Below are 13,515 nucleotides of genomic sequence, written 5' to 3'. Positions count from 1 at the left end.
ACAGGGCATACGTATTCAGAGAAAAGCATCAGGCGAAGAAGGCATGGTGTGTAACGAGAGAAGGCGGGCTTTGGAGTGAGGCAAACCTGGGCCTGAATTCCAGATCTGCCGCTTAATTTGCAAGAGAAACTTGGTGAGTTACTTAACCTCTCTGAGCCTCAACTCCCTCATCAGTCAAGAGTTACTAACAGCACCTGCCCCTCCTTGTGTGGTAGGATTAAATGAGGAAATGTATCAAAAGGACTGATCACGTACTTGATGGTGGAAGTAATTCCTTCTACTTGTCTCTGCATTACTTAGGCCCACATTAGAGCCATGTGGGTGGTTTCTCATACTAAATTTTAAACATAACACAATAGTCCCCCTTATCTGCGGTTCCGCTTTCCGTGTTTTCAGTTACCTGCAGTCAACTGCTGTTGGAAAATATTAAAGGAAAATTCCAGAAATAAACCATTCATACGTTTTAAATCACACACTGTTCTGAGTAGCATGATGAAATCTCATGCTGACTGGCTCTATTCTGCCTGGGACGTCAATCATCCCTTTGTCCAGCGGATCCACACCATATACGCTACCCACCTGTTAGTCACTTAGTAGCCACCTTGGTTATCAGATAACTGTCGACGTATCCCAATGCTTGCGTCCAAGTAACCCTTATTTTACTTAATAAAGGCCCAAGCACAAGAGTAGTGATGCTGGCAATTTGGGTATGCCAAAGAGAAACTGTAAAGTGCTTCCTTTAAGTGAAAAGGTGAAACTTCTCTACTTAACAAGGAAAGAAAAAAAATCATATGTCGAGGTTGCTAAGAACTCCAGTAACTTTTATTAAAATATACTGTTATAAATGTTCTATTTTACTATTAGTTAATATTGTTAATCTCTTACTGTGCCTAATTTATAAGTGGACTTTATCATAGGCATGTCTGTATAGGAAAAAAAACATAGTCTCTATAGGGGTTGGTACTATCCGTGGTTTCAGGCATCCACTGGGGGTCTTGGAACATATCCCCCATGGATAAGGGGGTACTTCTGTATAGAGAAACCAGAGATGATCCAGAGGAGGTCATTAAAAAATATTAGAGTTGGGAAAGAGGTAGAATGTCAAAAGGTGAAAGAAAATGGGGTTATTGAGCTGACAATTGAATAATATGAAGAGATGCTTGAGGATTTCATTAAGTGGGGATGTCATAAGGAGATGAACAGTCAACTGTTTGAAGTAGAAGAGATCAAGATTGAATGTGGAGAAGAAGTGCAGTGTCAGAATGACGAAAGACTCAGAGGAGTCACCAAGGTAGGCTCTACCGTCTCTGTCCTGGAGGCCTGAAGAACAGAGCTGGATGGGCTCGAGGAGCACTGTTGGATGGGAATACAATGTGAGCCACATACGGAAGTCAAATTTTCTAGTTTTAAAAGGAAAGTAAAAACAAGGAGGTAAAATTCATTTTAATGATATGTTTTATTTAATTCAATATATCAAAATATTATTTTTTCAACTTTTAATCAATATAAAATTATTGATGAAACATTTTACACTCTTTTCTTTGTATTAAGTCTTCAAAATCCAGGGTGTCTTTCACCACCAACAGCACATCTCACCTTCGACTAGCCGCATCTGAAGTGCTCAGAAGCCCTATGTGGCTGGTGGCTACTGAACGGGCTAGCACAAGGCTCGAGACACTCACATGGGGAAGGCAGGTGGGAGGGCACAGATGACCTCGGCAGGTCCCTCCCAGCTCCCTGACTCTATATTTAGCTAACTGCCACCTGACACAAGACAACCCAGTGCATTCCATGAGGTACGCAGCCTCCCTTTTAAGGTAGATCTGGGAGATGAAGAAAGCGACCATCCTAACTCTCTCATCAGTGCATTTTCAGCAAACACCCTGCTTGTTTTAAATTATGAACATGCTAGGGATGTAGATAAAATCTACTCATTAAGCCCAAATTGCTAAACAGGCACTAGCAAGAAGCAAAAGGCCTGAGACAAAGATGAATCTCCGTCTGACGCCAACAGTGAGCAGAGCCAGCTAGTGCACACCCTGGAAAATGTACGTTTAAAAATAAAATTTGGGCACAACTTTTTAAAAAAAGGCATGAGGCTGAGGAAGCCCCTGGCTTTCTGCTAGGTCACTTCTCTGTGTGGATACTCTGCTCTTTCGCAAAAGGTCAGCCTGAAAAAAACCATCAGGAACAAAAATAAAATGTGAATAGAACTCAGAGTGCAAACTAAACCGTTATCTGCTTGTAAGCGCTCTCTGCCAGGGATCAACCTGGGGTCTAGAGGAGGGACGAGCACAGCAAAGAGGAAAGGAAAACAGGAGGCCCTGGCCCCGGGCCCTGCCAGGCAAAAAGGGTTCTTTCTTTATCCTCCAGATGAGCTTGGGTGTGTGGGGCTGTGGTGTGGCCCGGAGGACAACCATGACTTTTGCTTACTGCCACTGGGAACATGGCAGGAAGCCTGCCTTCAGAGCGCTAACTCCACTGACTGGATCAGGCGATCTCTGCTACCGCTCCAGCGGCCATGCTGGCGGCTAACTACTGAAATGCTTGCCACAAGCCAGGCATTTTTCTAAGTGCTGTGCATATAATTACTCATTTAATCCTCACAGGAAGCTTATGAAGTAGGTCTTATTACCAGTTTTATTTTACAGATGGGCACACAGAGGCACAGAGAGGTCAAGTAACTTGCCCCAGGTGCCCTGGCAGGATGGGAGTATGCAAATTAGCATAAAGATGCATAAGGGCTATGAGGCTAGAAGAGCTTGGCCACAGGCTAATACATTAACATTTATAATATACATAACCTATAACTATATAACACATAAAATATATTATAATATACATAACCTATAACTATATAACACATAAAATATATAATTATACATTCATATAGAATTACATATAAAGCATATGTACATATGTTATATTTAAAAACATATTAGTAGAGTACATGGATCAGCAGAAGAGTTGGTCAGCTGCAGGCATGTAGAAAAAAAGGAGTTACAGAGACAAAGTAGGTGACACCTACTGTGGCTTTAAAATATGTCCACAATTTCTTTGACACTCCTCTCTCTTTAAAAGGTGGGGTCTAATTAACTTCCTTCCCTTGAGTGCAGGCTGGACTTAATAAGTCACCTCGAGCAAAGAGAACGTAGGGCAGTGTCAGTGTGCGACCCTGTGACTAGGTTATAAAGGCACAGCAGTTCGCACCTTGCTCCCTCACTCTGGGGGGAAGCCAGATGCCATGTGGTGAGGACACTCCAGCAGCCTGACAGGAGGTCCTGATGGTGAGGACCTGAGCCTCCTGCCACACCATGGGAGGGACCATCCCGGAAGCAGCTTGCCCAGCCCCAGTTAAGCCTTCAGACCACTGCCCTCCAGACAACATTCCGAGGGACCACCCATATTCCAGGTCGGCAGAAACCGTGGGATATCATGTTTATTGTTGTTTTAAGTTGCTACATTTTGGGCAATTTGTTATGTGGCCAAAGATAACTAACACACCTCTCCAAGTGCCTCTCCAGGAAAAAGGAAGTTTTAGCCATTTGGCTTTGAGAAGTTCAGTCCTTCGGGAAAAGTCATTCCCACACTGAGATGGACTCATGAAGCTAAGCTGTTGCCACTAAACACGCACTTCACTTAGCTGCCCACATGCTGACTACTCACTCAGCAAACCACCTTTGGACTGTGATTCAGCTCCCCAGACATACCTTCAGGGAGAGAATGAACTGATCATACAGACTCGAGGTATTTCTAGATTCCACGACGATGATTTTTCAGGGCAACTCAATAAACGGCTTCTGATTATGATTTGGCTCCCTGCGGAGGCCTTCCCGTGCTGATTGTATGGACTTTGGGTACACCTGGTCCCTCTGATGATGGCTCCTCATGGCAAATTAATAAGCCAGGATTGTAGGGTATACTTCCCCACTTTCTAGTTAGTGTGAGTCAGTCTCTCAGGGTGACCATCCCCAGGGCACGGACGAGTGAGAATCTCCATCCTCAAACAGAAGCCAGGTCCTGCAGTGGTACATGATGGCTAGGTCCTGCCCAGCTGCCCACTGGCTTCCTTTGTGGCATCCACACCACCTTCCAGAGAGCATGTGTAGTCAATAGAGTCTCCTTACTAGGGAAGACCCAGGAATCCTCAAAGTTTTCACTTCATTGATCACTCTGTAATGCCATTTCTATTCTTATCCCCAATGTCACTCTATTCAGTAGGCAGTCTGGAAAACAGAAGTCCGAGAACAGCAAGGTTCAGTGATGCCAACTCACCTCTATTACTTTCTCTGAATATTTTCTCTACGATTTCCCTGAACGAGGAGCAGAGATTTAAGGGTTTGCTGGATGTTTTATGTGGGTAAAATTTAATGATTTATAATTGATAAACCAGTAACATAGGAGCAGTGAGAAAAATTTTACAGAGCTATAGTTAAAGACCATGAGGATTAGGAAACTCTCCCAATGATTCTTGGAGTGACACAGAGTGTGTTTAAACACCAAGTCTGGTATTATTACTACACAGTGGTATGTCAATGTTTAAGGGCTCCAGTTGTTAGTAAATTACTCTTAAATTGCTATTTTATTATATCCTTGTTTTCAGTTTAATAACATTTACCATAAAAGGATTTCTCACAAGTGTATTTAGGCAATTTGCTCATGCAAGAAATGGCTGGAAATTAAGTGCACACATACAAGAAGAACTGGTTAAATAAATGTGCTAAAAGGCAGGAACACTAGTGGGTATGAAACGGTCAAATGCTCTTGGAAGAACTTATATTACAAACTCAATCCTAGACGCATCACATAATAAAGGCTTCTAAATTAGTGCAACTCTGCACAATGCAAGGATAGACAGCTAGTGGTAACACCACACACCATGCCTTTGGTAGGGATGTGAGCTGACACAGGGCACCTGAAAACCAGGGGGGGAAATGGCAAACACCAACGTGGCAAAGGGTGGGATTCTTGTGTTGGCACCTGCACTTGCCTATTGTCTCCCAAGGTGCCGTCTTGAACTAAAGGTGACTAGAGAAGCACCTGCATCACTTGGGGGAGCCCTGCAAGTGACGTGGATTAGACCAGTTATGATGGCAGACCCAGGTAATATGGGGTTACTGATCCCTACAGCTGCAAGCAGTGCTTTGAGAAGATACAAAGGATTGAGAAGATAGAAACTTTCTCCTATCTTCAAGAAGTGTGATCATGGCTTCCAGGATAGCCTGACAGATCCTTGCCTCCTGTACTCACACCCTTGTGCACTCCTTTACCACACTGCATCCGAACAGCTCCATGTGCAACAGACGTGATGGAGGTGTCCTGAGATCAGGTCATAAATGGCACTGCAGCTTCATGTCACTCTCTTGGTCAGCTCACTTGGGGGAAAGCTAGCACCCCAATCACAAAGACACTCAAAAGAGGCAGCCCTGGAAGAGGCCTGTCTGGGAGGAGCTCAGGCCTCCTACTGACAGCCAGCATCAACTTGACAGCCGTCTGAGAGAGCCATCTTGAAAGTGGAGTCTCCGGCTCTAGTCAATATCGTAACTGTATCTTTGCAAGAGACCTCCAGCCAGAACAACCCAGCTAGGCTGTTCCAAATTCCTGACCCTCAGACGGCTGTGAGATAAACATTGTTGTGTGAAGCCATTAAGTTTGGGGTAACTTGTTACACAGCAATAGTTAACTGATACAAGGAGCTTCACGTTACTTGGCCAAAATCACTCAAAAATGCTACTGCCCCTTGAATTCACTAGAAATGGCAGAGATCTATATAGTGGTTTCCATAGCCCATTATAACCACTAGAACTTTCTCTGAGAGCCTGAAGGTCATTAGATGCTGGTCATTCTTAGGCACCTGACTGTCCTCAGAGGGCAAGAACCAGGTACCTCTGGCCCCAACAAACACCAATAGTGACCTACCTAACACTCCAGAGTGATCTGGTCATCTCTTCAATGGGAACTTTCCATCTTAGTCACTCTTTTCCAGGGTACTGGCATGGATGAATGCTCCAGGAGGGCTCCTTTGCTCCTGAAGGACCCAGGCCAGGAGTGAACTAGTGCTGAGATCTCAGCCAAGGGCTCAAGAGTTGGGATTCACCTTCAGGCTTCTGACACCTCCACCTGGCTCTGACCAATTCTTACGAGTATGCAGACAACCCCCACATTTGTATCACCAGCCCAGGTCTCTCCCTGAGTTTCACACTCCCATATCCAACTGCATCCTCTACATCTCCACTCAGATGATCTCAAAAAGTTAACATGTCCAAAGCTGACCTCTTGCTCTCGCTCTCACTAGATCTGCTCTTTGGCTCTTCTTCTCTATCTCAGCAAACGGCTTTTCCACCTTTCTAGTAGCTCAGGTCAAAACCTTGGAGTATCCTTGACTCCGTTCTCTTACATCCCATATTTAATGTGTCAGCAAATCCCGTGCACCGAATCTTCAAAATATATCCAGAATCTAACTACCTCTCACCATGCTTCTGCATTCCACCCCCCTCCCAACAGTCTATTATCAACAGAACAACCAGAATAATCTTCCTGTACTAGAAGCTATAAGCCATGTCACTTCTGTGATCAAACATTCCAGTGGTTTCCCATCTTACTTTGAGTAGAAGCCATACAATTAGCCCCTCTGTGATCTAGCCCCAACCCCTACTACTGTCCCCATTTAGTTCAGTCCATACTGGCTTCCTTGCTGGTCCTTTAACACGCCTACCTCCCAAACTTTCCACTTGCTATTTCCTCTGCCTGGAATACTTTCCCCCTAGACCCACAGTTAGCTTCCCACAGTTCTGTCTTTGCTCCAATGTTACCTTCTTAGTGAGACCTTCTCTGTCCATGCAATGTTAAATTACCCACGTCACCCCCTCACCCTACACTCCCTACCCCCCTGCCCTGCTTTATTTTTCTCCATAGCACTTACCCTGTGATGTGCTGTGTATTACACTTACTTTCTGTCTTTCTCGACTAGACCATAAGCTCCACGAGGTAGTGTTGTCTCCACTTTCCCATGCATTATCATTTCCTTAATCACATTTTTTAATGGCTAGACAAAGTTGTCCCCAGGCATTTTTTTTGATAGTGGTTTAACAGACTGTGTGATTTCTTACTCAAAATCTTAGGTACTTCCTAGAAATTTCCTTTAAATTAAGACTGATGGAATGGGTGACTTGCAAACAAAAGTAGATACCAACTGTCACCCGAAAACTGTTCAGTCACCTCTTTCTCATATGATGCTGCAGAATTTTGATTACTTTTAGCTTTAATATCAAATAAAAACAGGAACATGTAAAAAAGGGAAACACAATAATTAGCTCAATTTTCAAAATCTTTAGTACATCCCCTTTCTCTATTGTCTATTTAGGATGAAAAATTTCCCCACATGCTTGAAAACAAAAGCATAATGTATGCCTTTCCTGATTGTAACTGACACCAATTAAAGTAATCTTCATGATAAAGATTTGAGAGGCTGAGACAGCAGAATTAAATGTATTTAATACGACTCTTTTGCAAACATCTGTTGAAGAAAGAAAACCAATGCCAATAGGATTGTGTTAAGACTGTCGTATGTCCAAGTTTTTTTGGCCATAAGTGATTATGTTCTAATAAAATCTCATAGGAACGGGTCTCCTAAGAGTCATATAAATTAGAGATGAAGAAAATGTTACCTTACTCTTGACAAATGCAAGATAAATCCTGGCAAACCACATTCAGCTAGTTTTTTATACCAAAATCCCCTCAGGGGAGAGGCTGTAAAATGTCCCACGAGCAGGAAGCTTCCCATTCGCTAATCTCTGGGGCCACTCTCACACTCCCAGACCACCGCTGACAAAACCCCATCCCACAAAGTGACTCTCCAATAGTATTTCAAAATAATGAATTAGCAGTCCTCAAGCCAACCTTGCAAAGGAGAACGATATGCTTTGAACTATACACTTAGAGTCAAGCCTTGTTTCACAAGAAGCACTAGACACGAGGACCTTGAAAGAAGCACCCCCTGGTCCAGGTAGCCTAACAGCTATACTATTTGTTAACGAACTCTAAGACCAAAATCCTTGGCAATGTCCAGACAGAGTCAACAAAGGAGTGTCTTGGGAGCAATATAAACAGGTCAAATCACAAAAGAATAGTTCCTACTTCATCCAACAGACCACACTGAACAAGAGCCACTTCACACAATAGGTTTATAAACCTCAGGAGTCCAGGAACGGCCAGAGTGAACAAGTGTCACCTCTGACATTAGGGAGCCACTCGATGTCTTTAAATGAGTCTGGACTGTTAAGTCACTGGGTCTTACGCTTTCTAAAATAATTAGGAAGTTGCTTGACAATTTATAGACAAAATTTCTCATTTTGACATATAGGAATCCAAAGTATAAGTATGGAAGTAAGACCCTGCGATGTGTGTAACTTTGTAAATACTGTCACCAAGGAACTGCACATATATATTCCCAAAATATACATGTTAGCAAAGGTGATAGTAAAATTTATGTATCACTCATTTAGGCATGAAATCTGAATTACATGTACAAGTTATTCTACAGAGGAGAGAATGAACAACTTTGTGGAGGCAGGCTATTCAAATCCATGGTCACAAATGAACTGTTACTATATTTGAAAAGAAGAGCCTAGTCAACTGCACAAGGACGGAGCTGGGCGACCGACCCTAGAACATAACCAATCCTGCTCTAGTCCTCATGAGGCACGGCCCTGTAGAGGGAGCTAGAGGCACGCCTCCCTTTCCAGTTCTCTTGAGCTATCAGCCAACTCCAAGATTTACGCAAAGGTAAGCAGAGAAGGCAGCTTAATTTCACCTGTTACTTGTGCACTAAACTCATTTTTAGATTAGTAGGTCTGTCGGTGCCATCAGAACAAGACTTTTTAGATCTTTTGATCTTTTTAAATTCTAAAGTCCCCCGGGGTAGTGGGGTAAGAAGGAGAAAAGGCAGGAAGGACGATGGTAAAGGATGAAGTTCTCTACTCAGGAATGAGAATGGCCAAGGCTGTTTCCCTCCTTCTGGGCACCCCGCCGTGAAATTAAATAGACCCAGAGGTCAGTGGCTGCAGCAGAATTAGGAGGATTGACCAGATGAGGACCCCTGGCTTTACTAGACTTTGTGGGAATGCTGCAGGAGCAGAAGGAGACAAGGGCTCAGAGCCCACAGCTACAAGGTCTGTGGACAAGGGCCTCTTGCTCATCCTTCCTGAGTCTCAAACACACTGTCTAGAATTCTAACCCAAAGGAGCATGGAGCCAGCCAGAGGACGTAGGCCACTCTGGTCCAGAGTCGGCAGTGATAGCAGTGGCCTGTTTTGTTTTCATCTAGGTTTACACCACCACCTTTGCAGGTGGAGGTATTTTGCTAGGATCAGTCCTTTTCAGTGGGGTGTCACTTCAGATATAGCCATGGGTAAAGCTTTGTACCCCATAGAAATGTCTGGAGTACAAAGAATTTGGAGAGAATCATACCAGAGGGGTAGGGAAGTACTTTAAGAAGGTCTCCAATTATAGAACCAACAGGCAACTCTGTAAGGAGAGAATCCATTTTCTAAAGTAACCCCAGAACCTCCTGCAGACCTCCAGCCAGTATCTAACACAGTATTTACTGGAAAAACATAAAGGGCTTAACTGATTATCACTATGCCAGGGGAGACTTGACCTGTGGCTATTAAAGCTTAAAAGAGAAGGTTATTTATCACCATGCTCTCTGCTGTAGGGGCTCCCTGTATACATCCAAACCCTCTCCCTCCCGCCCCCATCGTCATCCACGATGTAGTTTAAGAAATTGCCTTTCTCCCTGAGCCCTGTGGTCCATGCTGGCCCTCACTGCCTCCCACGCCACTGTTAGCTCAGCGATGTGCACACTGGTACGACGCTCCTTCTGCTCAGTCAGACCGCTGGCTCCTGGAGGGCAGCGACCATGCCTCCCGTTCTGTGTCTCCTATTCGCTTGCCTAGGTTGGTGCTGATGACGCAGGCTTGCTGGACCAAACTGGACAAGAGATACATGCACTTTCCTATGACGGATGCAACACGGCAGATCTGTTTCTTCTCAGCTTTGTCTGTCTCTCATTAAGTTTCTGGTTAGGTTAAGGGTCAACAATGGAAACCTCTGGACCAGGGCAGAACGGTGGGGGACACTGGGCCCCAGCAAAGGGAGAGCTCTGGTCTCTTCACAGGTAGATGCCCCCTAGCGTCTTCACATCAGCCCCCTCCTGAGTCCCTCCTGAGGCCCTGTCCACTCTCTAAGGCCACCTCCCCCACTCCACTCACACACACACAGGTGGGAAAGCCAAGCCATCCTGAGACCTGGACCCCAAGACACAGCTTACAACCACCTAAGATGGGCTCGGTTGTCTTGGGGCTCTGTTCCGAGGTATTTACTTCCAAGAACTGTAGGAGTATCAGGTGCTCTAAGTGACTTGAAGGAAGAGAAAAGAAAGATAATAAAGCATAGTGATTGAGAGCACAGATTCTAGCTGTATTTTCTGGGTTTGAATCCAGATCTTCCATTTAGTTAGCTGTGTGACCTTGGGCAATTCACTTAACCACTCTGTACATTTCAGTTTCCTCATCTGGAAATGGGATACCTCACAGGATTATTGTGATGTTTGAATTATTTAATCTGTGTGAAGCTTGGGGACCACTGTCTGGCCTATAGTGAATGCTATATAATTGTTAGTGACAGTCACCATCATCTAAGAGACCAGGATGATGCTCCATGGGACCCTTTCCTAGAGACTGGGGGAGGGAAGGAGGGGAGAATGCGAGAGCCAAAAGGGCCTAAGGCACTCGTTCTCAAAGTGTATGCAGTTGGTACACTTGGGAACTTGTTAGAAATGCCAATTCTGCAACCCCTAGCTACATCTACTGAGTCAGAGACTCTGTGTTTAAAAATCCCTTCAAATCATTTGGATCCAGGCTTAAGTTTGAGAACCACTGGTCTTTCCAGCTTTGGGATGATCAGCTGGTTAAGGCTAATGTGAAATCAGGAGGGAAAAATAAATTTCCTACCAGGAGAAAGGCTAAGGGGATCACTTCAAAGGGTGGCAAGGACCTGCTTTTAAGAGGAAGTTGTTGGATTAAAAAACATAACAAGCAAGCAAAATGTCATAATAATTCTAGGACAGGACTGATCTCTCAAGTTTTCCATTCACAGCAATATAGCCAGTTAAAAGGAGTGAGAGGGCCTTCTGGGGCTGGACTTGGGCACAGCTGGGTTTGAAGAGTGCCATCAGAACATTAGACAAAGCTGACCAGGCCTGGGGCGGCTCGTGAATAAAACGAAGGTGAGAATTTCCATTTTAAAGCATCTTCGCCATAGAAGCACACCCTCACAAGCCACCCCACATCATCCCCAGAGTTTTGGGCTGCTCTCAGGAGGCCCAGAGGAGCCTGGACCACAGAGCCAGAGCATTACCTCTAAATGGCTGCTCTGGAGAGCGTTTGGTGAAGAAGTATCAACTCACGGGTCTGACGATGAACCACGAAACATGCAGCAACAGGAGCAAAATCTCTTGATTAGAGGACCATACTATTTTGCTGAGTCTGAGGGGGAGGGCACAGACGCTGTACAGGTTATGTGGAGCTGAACACATTACAGTTGAACGAGATGTTAGGTGAAAATGTTGTGAGTTGATGGAATTATCACATACGGGATTGCTCCATCTCCTCCCTCTCCACTTTGTCCTCCTTTTCTTCCCCTCCTCTGGTGTCCACTGGCCACAGCTCATCATTATTGAGTGTCCAGCTGGGTATTGTGATGTCAGAGGCATCACCCTCCCTGCAATGATGCCTGAGGAGAGACTAGCAGCCCAGCCCTGTGTGGGGACATATGGCTCTGATTTGTGCTCTCGTGACAACACATGACACCATGCTCCCTCCACCTACCTGATAACATCTCACATCTCATACATCTCCAGGAGCCCTCATCCTCCCCTCCCAAAACCAACATGGTCTTCAGGGAAACTGAGACACAGAGAAACTCGCCCAAGTTCACATGGCAATGCCCTGGGACAGCTGTAAACAGTGCCAGAGCTTCCTGACCACTTGTCCACACCAATCCAAGGGATCCAGCAGCCTTTTATAGAAAGTTTCCACATACCTTCTATTCCTAACCCGATCACAAGCAATGCTGGTCTGCGTGCTTCGGAAGCACCAGCAGACTCTGTGTCACAGGCTTAGTAATGTGCCCCATTTAGGACCATGAGCACAACTTGATTGCAGGGACACTAATTCTAGATATTCTTCTTGGGCTGCTTTTTTGTTTTTATTTCAAACACAGCTAACTAATCAGAGCTTTATACATCAAGAAAGCCAACTTTGACTCTCCAAGAAAAATCAGCAGCTTACCACATGCAACCCTTTCTGGTCATCCCCACGATGCCAAGAATGGCAAGTCTGCAGTTTTGGGGTAGGAAGAACACTTTGTTCCTAACTGCCCATCGTGGGGCAGGACTCATCTTTTTTTTGTTTTTATTTTGCAAGCTGACAGTAACTGTACTGAGAAAATGAAAGATAATCTAATAAACAGAGATCATCACTTACTTAGATAATATATATACATATATATTTCTAAAGTTATCAGAATGTTTTGACCTTGAGATCTAAAATGGGTAGAGCCTTTGGAAGAAAAGGAAGCAGGCCCCTTGGAATCAGATCTGAAGGTGAAGGTGAAGAATAGAAAAATAACCTTTAGCACATGGCTTGCTCCACTAATCACTGAACAAATTCCAGTGCCTAAATAAAGCACACATATCGGAAGAACTGGCTCATTTATAAGACAACTGACGGGCCAAGACAGAGAGCACTCGGCAGCCAATAAGGCGATTCGGTTTCTCAACATGACAGAAGTACATTTCAACCGTGTAGTAAATAAAATAAAACTTCATTGTAGAAGAGCCCCAACTTAGTCCCCCATGTGATCGCCTTTGCTGCCTCCTCATGTGACTGGCCTCCTAATTTAGAGTGTAACCAACTCCCAATGACCTGTAATAACACCATTCCCAAATTAGAGCTCTCAATTTGACTTGGCCTCAGTCCCTTCCTCAAAGCAAAATAAAGCATCCGTTTTCTTTTTTTCACATTCATAATACTCTCCTTTTTGAGTTGCCAACTCAAACCCTGCTCCAGTCAGATTGAGCCCTTCTTCTATTTTTTTTTTTTCTGGTTAGCCAAAGAGCCTGATGGAAAAACACCAAGAGACAAAAACAAAAACAAAATCAGACGAAAATTCCAAGTAAGTGACATTCAGCTGGAAAAGCTATGATTCACATGCAAATAAAAATCTCCTGAATTCACTGTTATATGACGCAAGTCCCTGGCTTCGACATAAAAAAGGCAGAATGAAATCACCCACAATTAAACTCACTCTGGAATACTGGAATTCTCTGGCTAGGCCTCCCCAACTAATGATAAGAAAACCCCCCTACTGTACCAGAAGGAAGCTAATTGTATTGGATCCCAGGGCATCCCCACCTCAGCTGACTCTCACTCCTGAACACTCCCCAGTCCAGCAT

General features: G+C 44.4%; 1 protein-coding gene across 29 annotated transcripts in view; it reads right to left on the bottom strand.

Annotated features, from left to right (window-relative positions):
• The window catches only part of SAMD4A (sterile alpha motif domain containing 4A), a 203,428-nt gene that overhangs the window by 85,417 nt on the left and 104,496 nt on the right, over positions 1-13,515 (bottom strand). For 2 of the 29 annotated variants that reach the window (XR_011533019.1, XR_011533020.1), the window contains exon 1: positions 11,418-11,731. The exons of 21 other annotated variants lie outside the window; for them this stretch is intronic. The gene's annotated coding sequence lies outside the window, so the exon portion shown is untranslated. Of the gene's footprint in view, positions 1-11,417; positions 11,746-13,515 lie in introns of those variants that run through there. 6 more of the 29 variants (XR_011533021.1, XM_070594228.1, XM_008524957.2 and 3 more) reach the window with 5 other exon arrangements.

This window comes from Equus przewalskii, chromosome 25 (assembly GCF_037783145.1).
Source record: "Equus przewalskii isolate Varuska chromosome 25, EquPr2, whole genome shotgun sequence".
NCBI classification, from domain to species: domain Eukaryota; kingdom Metazoa; phylum Chordata; class Mammalia; order Perissodactyla; family Equidae; genus Equus; species Equus przewalskii.
Note: the sequence above shows the minus strand (reverse complement) of the source record. Positions and strands in the feature narration are given on the sequence as shown.